Below are 11,934 nucleotides of genomic sequence, written 5' to 3' on the forward strand. Positions count from 1 at the left end.
TCCTTTTTGGCTAAAGACAACTAAATGAACTCCCATCTACAGTGCAAATTCTTTATTTAGTTTTCATTCAATAGTGCTCTTCTTTTCTTTCCTTCATTCTAATTGTTTACTCCGTTTTTTTTTTTTTGTTCTATTGGATTAGTTGATGCATTTTGCTTCAATTTTATCCATAATTAACTAAATGAATGGTTTCGTTGTAGGAGATCAAGAATGGGTTTGATATTTCCCTTTTTTCTTAGTTTAATAATCATGATTCATGATCTTCTACTTTTACTGTCTCTGTTTGTATATACTATTTATTATTTTTTGTCATTTATTTGTGTCCTGATTAGAAACCTTTGCTTATTCCCTTTCTTACCACTTCCTCCTTTATTTGACTTTCTTTTGCCCCCTAAAAAAGGCAAGTTGAAGTTTGTATGTGATGCTATAAATACTTTTTCTGTTAAATCTAAAGAAACGTGTTTTTTCAATTTTTATTTATTCTGAAATAACTTTTTGGCCTTTTTATTTTTGGAAAAAAATTCCCTATGGCTAACAAGAAGACGGGTAGTGATTACATGAAAAATCTTTAGGCTGAAATGAAAGAATTGTAGCTACTTCCCTCTCATAAAATAATAAACTCCATTATACATATTCATTTTAATTTTTAATTTTTATTTATTAAAATTGTTATTTGGTAATAGGGTGATAGTGTTAGAGTGGAGGAGAAAGAATATGACAAATGAAGGTCCAAGTTAAACGATGATTAGGAAGGAAATGTTGAGGTCTGTTGAATTAAAAATTAATTAGTCTCTTAAAAATTAATTAGAGTCTCTTAATTTATGAATAGATAATTATATTTTGATATTTTGATTTATATAAAGTTTATTAATAGCGAGAAATGCTTATTTACTAGATAAGGTGATTGATATGTAAAATAATTGTTGGGGCCAAAAATTTAGGATGTGGAAAAAATATTTCGTATCTTTTCATTCAACATTTTGAATTACTAGTCTGTAATCATGATAAGTAGTTTATTTTCATGATTTTAATTTTCGCAAATGATTGCTTGAGAATAAAAGAAGTGCAAAATTAGATTTCAGAATCTTTTGTTTAAATTGGTTCTATATGACTTTGTACTCTTATCCTTTTTTATTGTCCCTAATGATAGATAATATAATTAGAGTTTGAGGTGATTGTTAGGCGTAGAACTGGATAGGCGTAGAACTGGACATATTATTATTATTTGACTGAAAGAGTTGATAATATTTTGTCAATTTAACTAGTTAAAATGATTGCAGTTGTCAAAGGATTGCATTTGGTGGTGGAAGTTAGCATTGAGGTTTTCAATCTAGAGTGTTATTCGACAATATATTATTAGAAAATTCTATTTTGATTAAGAAGACATTTTTATAATGAAACAAATTGTTGGATTCGAACTTGTATATGTAGATCTAGAAATGTGGCAATTCATGTTTTTATTTAATACTAGTATTTGTATTCTAGAGCTGTTTGGTGAGATAATGTTCTCACCTATTTATAATACTATTAGACATGATTTAAATGAATGGATTAACTCACTTTTTCTCTCAAAAAGAAAGAAAAATATGTAAGTTTGTATGTTTTTATTGATGCTGAAGATTGTGACAGATCTCGATGGCTTTCCAAGTTTTTACTAATTATTAAAGTACTAAAAACATTATGACCGCTTTTTGTTTAGTTACAACTAAAACTATACTGCTATTAAACCAACAATGCACTCATAATGGATTTGCTTTCTCTCTCTCTTTTTTTTTTTTTGTTATCATTATATACACATAATATTGGTTAAATCCAAATCACGATAAATTAGGGCTAATTTCATAGATGAAATTTCTTTTTATAGCAAATTTTAATTGTTTTGATACTCAAATTTTCTCCTATACCTCTATTCATTATTTATCAAAAAAATTTATTACTATATATTCAATTAAAATTCTTGGGGCCTTAGCTGTGCTTTGCACAGCCGAGGTACTTCTAGTATTATATGGTGGGTGATAGCTCCACCATGTAGATTGTCGTCGCTTCATGCTAAATTATTGACGTATGTGACGTGACTATTCTGCAAAACCGGTGGGAAAAGATACTTGATGATTATTGACACCAGATATTGTAGATTTAATCAATTTCTTGAGTATGGCTTTCAATGATATAAAATCATTGGGAACTATTGAGTTTGTGCTGAGTGTCACTCAAATGAGTTTTGCTTTCTCTTAACTTTTGAATACAAAAGTTTTTTCAAATATTATTTTATGCGTATCACAAAGTGTGTTTTTTAATTTAAATTTTTTTTATATTTTCAACTATTTTGTTTTAATTTTGAGCACAACATTTTTACGAATGGTTTTATACTAGGGGATGGGAATGGATTCAACTAAACTATTGAGAATTCAAAAGGAAATAAACCACCTCAAAAAATGTTCCAAAAAATCATGGATGGGAAATATTGGCAAGGGGTTATTCTGAATTAATTCTTTATTTTACATACATCATATCATAAAAAGTATTACGGAAGTTATTTCAAATAATACTTTAATTGTAATTTTTGTTACATTAATCTCAAAACACCATGTTTTGCTTTGTAATTGAGGAAGATCTTCGAGGTTCCAAACATTTCTGCCTTTTAAAAAAAAAAAAAAAAAAAAACCATAAAGCAAGATAAGTCACAAGCTTAAGTTGTAAATGACCTGGCTTTTTAAATCTTATCCAATATCCTCTCAATTTTTTTTTTTTACCATTTTTAGATGTATGGTTTCTGATCTTCCTTTACAATCAAAATAAGATTTTTTGTTGAACTTGAACTTCAATCAAAATCGGGTCAAAGAAAAAAGGTTATGCTACCCAAAATATACTGTAAAAGATTTGGGGCATCAGTGGAGCAAGATTTAAACCGGAAAGCCTTTGCTCAAAATACCTCCACAACTGAATTAGTGGCTACAGGCAATTAGCAGACAAGAATCTCTTTAAAAAGCCAGCCCCTAACTTTCCAACTTTCCCCTTATCTACAACAGTTCCCTAACTAAGTTTAAAAAATTAAAAGTTATCAAGCTCACTTAATTTTTTTTTTTTTGGACAGGTTAGTGCTACTACAATCACTTGTTCATTTCATCCGCTCACAGTATTAGGGAAGTGAAAATTGAGATTACAAGTTTAAACATTTTTTTAGTTCTCTCCCTGACAGCCAGCCAACTAACAGTTGTACTAATCTTTGTGGGTTTTCTCTAACAAATGCGCTAATTTTGGTCGATTTTTTTTTTAATAGATGCTTAATGGATACTTGTCGATAAACATAATATACATAAAACGTCTAATTTATTATTTCAATTCACGCTTTCATATTTATTGCCTTGTTTATACGCACTCGATTTAACTTTACTTTTAAAAATAATTGCGCTTTAAATCTATATATGATCATTCCTTGAGCAGAATTCAACAAGAAGGGTGCATAAGAATAGGATAAGAATGTGATGGAGGCTGCTACGTACCCGGTGGCGACGTAGCTTAATTATATTAAGTTTTACAGCAGAATTTTACATACTATGCCAATTTCCCAGCAAGTTTTGTGACCACATCTAAATTGCCCAAAATGCATTCGCAGAAGGCTACTGATCAAGACAAAGTTATTCCTAATATGTTCACAATCAATTTGTTTATTTGAACATTGGCAAATATTGAAGCTCAACTGCCTAGCTAGTGGGAAAATATTAATAGCTCCAGAATCATTATTTATAATTTCAATTAACCAGATTTAAGTTGTCCTATTGTTGCTAACCAAAAAAAAAAAAAAGTCTATTTCCCCTGAAACTGGTTTCAGTAAATAATATCTTTTCTATATTCAACCAAAGATTTGATTAAATATCTTTAAGTTATCCTGGGGTTGAACCTAGCCTATTATCCCAATGCAAGGATGCCAATGTTGAGGAAACCAATGGGGAGATATTTGGGGAGTTTGTTAAAGTTTTATCAAAATTGGAACCATTAACAAGTCTGGCCACAACTTCTTCAATGATCTAAATCAAGTTCTCAAACTATATACCAAAAGGTCCTATTAAATCCTCAGAATTTTTTAGATAGATCCCTTTTTTCTTCTTCTTTATATATCATGAGGAAAGTTGGACACTTGGATGTATCAATTTGGTTGAAGTGGTAATCACAATCGATTGCAAAGGTTGATTACTACTTTTGATGCTTTTTGTTAATACGACATCATTATTTATCTTCTATTTCTATTGATAAAGTGCTCGGGAATGGTAGGTAGATAATTTATGCAAACCATTCTAGCAGTGTAGACTATGCCGTTGTATTATACTAGATCACTGACTAAAGTCCTTAATCCGCAGAATGATTGTTTTCTTGCACAATATACTAATGTTTGTGCAAAATAGACTAAATTAGGGAAATCATATTTGTATCACACTTAAAATAACAAAATAGACTAAAATACTCCAAAAAACAGATAATCCAAACGGAGTCGATTGTTACTTGCCGAACAAAAAGTGGAGGAACTATTTACGTCCCACGTCTATCCTTGGCTATTACTTGCCTAATAAAAAATGAAGGATCCTTAAATACAGTACATTCATGCTGCCTTGATAAAGTAGTTATATATTTAGATAAATTATTGGATCCTTAAACATAGTACATTCATATTGCCTTGATAATTAGTAGCATAGTTATGTAAAATACCAGCTCCAAAATTACTTTCGCGATAAAAAGCTTTGATAAAGTAGTTGCATAGTTAGATAAAGTATCGGTTCCAAAATTACTTTCTTGATAAAAATGGGAAGAACAAAAGGGTGTTTTAATCAAGGATCTTTTCATTGTACCAAGCAACAAATGGCACTAACTAATGAACAGTTGACAGGTTACAAGATAAAATTATAAAGAATTTTGTACGTGACAATTGGAGGTGGGAAGGATATCGAAAAGAATGGAAGGATGAAAAAAATAAATAACAGATAATAAAGACAAAATGAATTGGAAGGTATTCATAACATTCAGAAAGGCTCCAATTTTCCTTAAAAGAAAAAAGAGAAAGGCTCCAATTTCTTCAGGTCAGTTCATAATTTGGACAAATAGTTCATGAACTTATCACCTAAGATTCCAAGATCGAGGAATCTAAGTTTGTATATAATTTACACCCGCTGTCACTCTGTCTGTGTGGTTCTGCAATATTATAGAAAAAGAAAGGGGGAAGCTGAAAGCTCACAAAATTATATAAAATTCCATGAGAAATGGTTGATCGCCACGTTACCGTGCATGTTCTGTCTATAAAGTCCCCGTCTAGATCATTGGGGTTAGGTCCAAAGTGAGTTATGGTATCCCAGTTCCCAATCAATCAATCATATATGGCTTCCCCTCCAGCTTCTTTTCACAAAATATTCATCCCGTTCCCAAGCCCTAAACATCAAAAGTATCCTCCTGTTAGATCCCAGATATGTCGTGATGAAGGTATTACTTCTTCTGAATCTTCTCCCCTGTCATCTTCATCTAAATTCTTGCAAGTTTAGCTCACTGCAATTGAGGTTACCATCCCAGAAGCTTAACAGGAATATAATCATATATGCAGTGTCTCCGGTATAATGGCATTGCATGCATGTTTTTTTCCATTCTTTTCATTCCTTTCTGCTAAGTTGGCGCATCCCACTTAACCTTTCTGTTCGTGATAACGAGGATGAGAGATTATGTATAGTTCTTCCAATTGAACCCTCAACCAAACATGGCAAGAAAAACGTTGAACTGGGATAATAATTAAGGGTTTGTTTTAAAAACATTAGATATTCAAGATTTCTTATGTGTTTGGGTTTTTTTGCAGGGAACTCAGCAAATATAGTGGACGGAAACCTGAGTGTTCTGAGACAGAGAATTGAGGCGGTGAGGATGAAAGAAAAGCTTCAGACATGCTTCAGACATGAAAAGAGCGGTTGGAACTATAAGGCTGGATATGATGACACGTACAAGAGACGTATTCTGTTGGTCCAATCCTTAAAAGTTGCAGCTTCTGTTGGCAGCACACTTGTCCTTGTCTTCTTCAGTGGCTCTATTTTCATCTTCCTTTACTCTATTCTTATTCAAATTTGTATCCATACTTGAGAAATGGATACTAATTCTTGATGCTAGCTAGTTCTCTCTCTCTCTCTATTTATATGTATGTATTTGTCTTCTTGTACACGCTGTTGTGGTTACTAGTCAAAAGGGTTTCAGATCATAAGAAAGTAATTTTAGTTCAAAATTTCAGATCATTAGTGACGTATCACAATTCTTTCCAAGTGTAGGCAAAGTAAAATTAATCCCATAAAATGATAATGAGAAATCTGCAAGGACATATACATGATCAAAAAGTATATAAAAAAAGGTTACCATCGTGCGTATCCCATGTTTAGAAGACGAGAAGAAATTTCTAAAAAAAACTATTTGGTACACGTACCAGATATGATGTAAGGTTTCATGGGTTGCATCATCCTACTCCTGGAGATGCCAAAAGTTGGTTTGCTGTTGTAGTTTTTATGTATGAAATTCCAATTTAAGGTAAACGACCAGATACTACTACTACTACTACTACTACTACTACTACTACTACTACTACTACTACTACTACTTGTCATCTTCTTGGCGCAGTGGATTCAAATACTAAGGAACCTACGAATTCAGGGTTTGAGTGGGCCAATGACAGGAGGACAGAAATCCCAGATGATGAATATACACCAGCTGTTTTGCAGAATACGTGGAAACTCCTGCTTGATCTCTGTAAATTTTTTATGTTTTAGAAGCATCGTTTTCATGTTGCCTAACATGCACAAAGGGAAAGATTAATTTTTTTTTTATGTTCTTCAAAATTTGTGGATGCCAAACTGAAGCTGTGGAATATCTTGTGTTGGTTTCGGGTTTTCTATGTATTCTACGTGTCAAGTCCCATAAACCTGTACAGGCCAGTGCTCAGGTGGTAGAGCTAGCAACAAATGAATAGACACATGCAGTTGTAGCATAGCACAGACGGATGTATAAAATCTATTTTGATGATGGGAATTTCCCACTCACATAGGACCAAGAGTTCTTCAAAAAAAAAAAAAAATTTTTTTTTATGGGTTCGAAAGTTTTCATAAATAAAATACATTTTTTTAAAACTTTCCTCTTTTAAGAGGTGAAAATAGTTTCTTTTTTCAGGGCTTCGCGGGGGGGTTTGGATTTAATGAGAGAATGAACTTCGTTGGTATACTTGTAATTTAGATTTGGAAACTACTCACGATGACTTCTAAGGCAGTCTTTACTTAATTCTCCAGTAAGATGTTCTTATTTCGTGTTGGCAGTCAAGGAAAAACTCTTTCGTTAGTTTTTTTTTTTTGGTTGTTTTTGACATTTATTTTTATTTAACGAGAGAAGAAAGAAATCAAGAATGAGCTTTGCCTAGGGTTAATTGATCAATTGAAAAGACTTTGCATTTCTTATTTATATATTCTCTAGCATCTAGCATATAGTAGTAGTGTCTTTTTGGGAAAAAAAATGACAAAAGTGAGAAAGTCTATATGTTTAGTCTTGTAAAATAATGGCCACTCATTTTTTTTTTTAAACAAAAGTTGATCGTAAGCATATATGGATGGCTATATGCTATGCCTGAAGAAAATTCAGTAATTATCCAACCGAAAAAACAGTGATATGGATGGTCATTGGAGGTAGTCATATATATGGCCACAGTTGCATGTAAACTCTAGTTCAATTCGTAGCATTGCCTTATATAATTGCAAAATAAAAAAGATGTCAAAATAGAAAGCAAATATTCCTGGCAATATAAATCATTCAATACTGCGATATAAAGCTGATAATTCAACATAGGGTTGATGTTTATTTAATAGATTCCATCATCTTATTCAATATAAAAGTTCATTTGCCCTTCTGGTCACCACGTAAACCCGAGAAATAGCCTTGAGGATTTGCCTCAAATCCAGTTCTTGAGATATACGAGCCACCACCACCACCAGGCGCTTTCATATATCCCCCGCCAGCACCACCACTGCCGCTGCCTTTGGACGATCCACCGCCACCGGAACTTCCTTTCCCTCCTCCGTTGCCTCCACCGCCTTTGCCTCCTCCTCCAGAACTCCCGCCTTTGCCTCCTCCTCCTTTGCCACCCATTTTTAAGTTGCTCTTTAGCTAACAAGTTTGAAGCAAATTATATACCAGTATGGCACTAAGCTGCTCGTGGATGGATCATTATGCCAAGGCTGGTCAGTTTAAATAGGCAAATTTTGATAAGAAGTGAGTCAAACGCGGTCTTGGAATCATCAACTCCATTAAGAAGGAAAAATTTTGTGATAGCCCAAATTAATGTAATGCATGCATGTTGAGAATATCTGGACTACTCGAATTCTGTAGGATGGTAAATTTAACTCGGATTCTGTAGCATAATAAATTTAGTTCATGGACCCTAGATACTGGGGATGAGGGGTGGGAGAGAAGTACAAAATAGTACTCTCTCTCTTCGTTCAATAAGATAGGCCCCTTTTTTTTGTGTTTAATTTAGGCTTTTTTTGAAGTGTAGGTTAGTGTATGGATTTACTGCTCTATCCATAGTTAAATTGTATCTTAATTAGTAAGTATGCTATTTTATTAGTCAATCATTTTACTATAAATAATAAATTAAATAGTGTAACACTAAAACAAAACTATTAATAGTAGGGCATATAACTATATAAAAAAAGTACTAAGCAAAAAATGATTACATTAACTATTCTTCTTAATCTGTGTGAAAGTGGCATGAGTCTGTTAGAGGAAGTTGTATAAACAAACAAACAAAAGTAATTTGAAAGTAGGATGGCGAGTTGATTTTCTTAAGATTGTTTTATTTTGATTTAAGATGTTAATCATTGATTCAACTGTAGCTATTTTTGTGGTTTTGTCAGTAATCGATCTTCAGGTCTAGCTTAAAAAGGGTGAAAATTCATTTTGATAATCTGTTTTTGGTCCTTTAAAGTTGACCAAATTATCAATTCAGCCCTTAAATGTGATTACATCATAGTTAAGCCCTCCAATTGGAAATTTTGTTCCAAATGATCCCTTCCATCAATTTATGTCTCAAAGCGAAACCCTACTAACTTCAAGAAGTTTGAAGCAATTAATCTCCAAGTTAAATGAGTTAAGCATGATAAAGTGTTGCTCTTCCAATAAAAAAAAAAAAATTAATCTGCCATCTCAAATCTTTCAAAACTGATCAAAAGAGCACTCACTATCTTTTTCCTTTGTGTCTCATTAAAGCCCTTCCCTTCAAGAAGTTTGACGAAATTTTAATTAATAAACACATGTGAATTGACACAAAGCGTCATTTGGATCGAAATTTCCAGTTTTAAGTGTTTAGTTGAACTGGTAATTTGAATTGGTAAGTTGGTCTATTTTAGAGGGCCAAATTCAAATTCACCATATTTTTTCAATGCACCCAATCCAATTCATGGTCAAGAATAGAGTGCACAGAAAGAACACTCGGGTAGTAACACTCGGGTGTTTGGATTTGATGAGAGAATGAACTTTGTTGGTACGTAATACTTAATATAGTCCTTTGGGGGAAAAAATGACAAAAGTGAGAAAGTCTATATGTTTAGTCGATCTTGTAGAATAATGTCCACTAATTCTTCCCTTTTTTTTTTTAAAACAAAAATTTATCGCAAGCATATATGGATGGATGGGTGGCTATATGCTATGCCTGAAGAAAATTCAGTAATTATCCAACCGAAAACAGTGCTGAGGAAAAAGTTGGTTGTACGTGGTCATTGGAGGCAGTCATATATATATGGCCACAGTTGCATGTAAACTCTAGTTCAATTCATAGCGTTGCCTTTTTTAATTGTAAAATAAAAAAGATGTCAAAATTGAAAGCAAATATTCCTGGCAATATAAATCGTTTAATGCAAAGCTGATAATTCAACAAAGAGCTGACGTTTATATAATAGATTCTAACATCTTATTCAATATGAAAGTTCATTTGCCCTTCTGGTCACCACGTAAACCCGAGAAATAGCCTTCAGGATTTGCCTCAAATCCGGCTCTTGAATTATATGACCTATCGTCACCCGGTGCTTTAATATATCCACCGCCGGCAACACCATTGCCTCCTCCCTTAGACAAACCACTGCCACCAGAACTTCCGTTCCCTCCTCCGTTGTCTCCACCGCTGTTGCCACCAGAACTGCCACCTTTGCCACCCATTCTCAAGTTGCCATTTAGGTAACAAGTTTGAAGTAATGCAGTAGTATAAATTGTGGTTCATTATCCAGATGATTATATCTCCCATCCTACTCCCAGACGAAAAAAAAGGCAACGATTCGTAAGTAGGACGCTGAGTTAATTTTGTTAACCAGTGTTTTATTTTGGTTAAGATATTTATCATTCATGCTCTAATCAAAGATAGGATTAGAAATTTCAATTTAATCAATTTAATTTGATCATAGGGCAGCCGCTACAAAAATCCTTTTTGGTTTTATCCAATTCAAGTTCGTAAAATTACACTAACCTCCTCTGAAGTTAAGGTTTTGGTAACAAAATCAGTCAAAATTAGAAAAAAAAAAAGGCATTAAAAAATTACTTTGAGAAGAGAGATAAAACTTTTATTCAACAAATACCCTTTATGCTTGTGTACACCTTGTATTGTAAAGGAATGAAAAACATATTAATAAAAGTAAGGGAATGTAAATATAAATAGCTAAGAACCAAAAATAAGTACCAACTAACTTTCTCTACAAAGTTAGATCAACAGCTAGTGCATTGGATTATAATGGCTATTTTTTTTATCTTTACCATTTTGCATATAAAGGCAACAAGGAGCATTAAGATGGATCTCATTTTCAATTAAAGCAGCAAAATTTGAGGTGGAAAAACAGTGATTTTCTATGGATTTCGCAAGTTGAAGGTAAAGTGTAGGTGCAGAAACTATAGCCTTGTCAAACTACAGGAGGAAATCATAAAATTCACCCACAACCTTTAGCATCAAAAACAAATATTGCAAGTTTAATTGTAAGGCAACTGTGAAGATTTCTAAAAGTACAAAATATCTAGACAAATTACTGTTTGGTGCATCAATTTTTAAGAGTGAACAAATATTTGGTACATCAATTAGCACCATTTTGAAATTGCAAGTTATTGCTCATCATTTCAAAAGTTTTCTAATAGCTATTTTCATTAATTAGTTACTAACAGTTAATTACTATCCTAATTACTTAATTGTTAGATGTTAGTTTCCAATAAGACATAATAACTTAGGGTATATGAGTAATTTTTCTCAAATAAAACACTATAAAGGAGGTTAGTGTTATTTTGCAAATCTCAACGGAGGCGAGTAAAATTGTTAGAAACCTCAAGAGAGGTTTGTGAAATTATTCTAAAAATAATAGAGAGACACAGGAGTAGCATGACAATTTACTATGCCACAGAATTCAAGTGACAAGGACTGGCTTTGAGAACGATCCGAATGGCTACCTTTCTGATCTAAATGCCTATCGCTAAACAACATGTATATGCAAAGATAATAATGATTTGGATGACATTTTTGTCTTAATCATCTGATTACCTGTCACATGCAGGGCTAAGCTAATGATATGCCACTGGAACTTGGAAGGATTCAGCATAATTAAAGATAAATATGACATTAATGTCAATCTAATGCAGAGTCTACAAATTCAAACTGGTGCCAGGGCATATGATGAAGTATAGGATGATGACAATTTTGTGGATGGAACATGGATTGAAGATTTCGGTTTCAAGACAAACTGAGAATTCAGGGGACAAATAAAATAATATGTAAGTTTTGTTCATTTTTTTTCTCTTTATAGCTATACAAATTCAACAGAGAGCAGGTCCAAATTGCGAGTACAAAATTGTCATACCATCGTGACTCGCATAGAAGCTATCAGTGATTGAATACGGTTAACAAGC

The 11,934-nt window shown here is 32.8% G+C and overlaps 1 long non-coding RNA gene across 1 annotated transcript; it reads left to right on the forward strand.

The window, feature by feature from the left end:
* The first annotated feature begins 5,085 nt into the window (after positions 1–5,085).
* LOC140021009 (uncharacterized) lies at positions 5,086–6,137 on the forward strand. The gene is made up of 2 exons (XR_011824970.1): positions 5,086–5,469; positions 5,834–6,137. It is a non-coding gene; the product is annotated as an uncharacterized lncRNA (long non-coding RNA).
* The last annotated feature ends 5,797 nt before the right edge of the window (positions 6,138–11,934 follow it).

Source organism: Coffea arabica, chromosome 11e (genome assembly GCF_036785885.1).
Source record: "Coffea arabica cultivar ET-39 chromosome 11e, Coffea Arabica ET-39 HiFi, whole genome shotgun sequence".
NCBI classification, from domain to species: domain Eukaryota; kingdom Viridiplantae; phylum Streptophyta; class Magnoliopsida; order Gentianales; family Rubiaceae; genus Coffea; species Coffea arabica.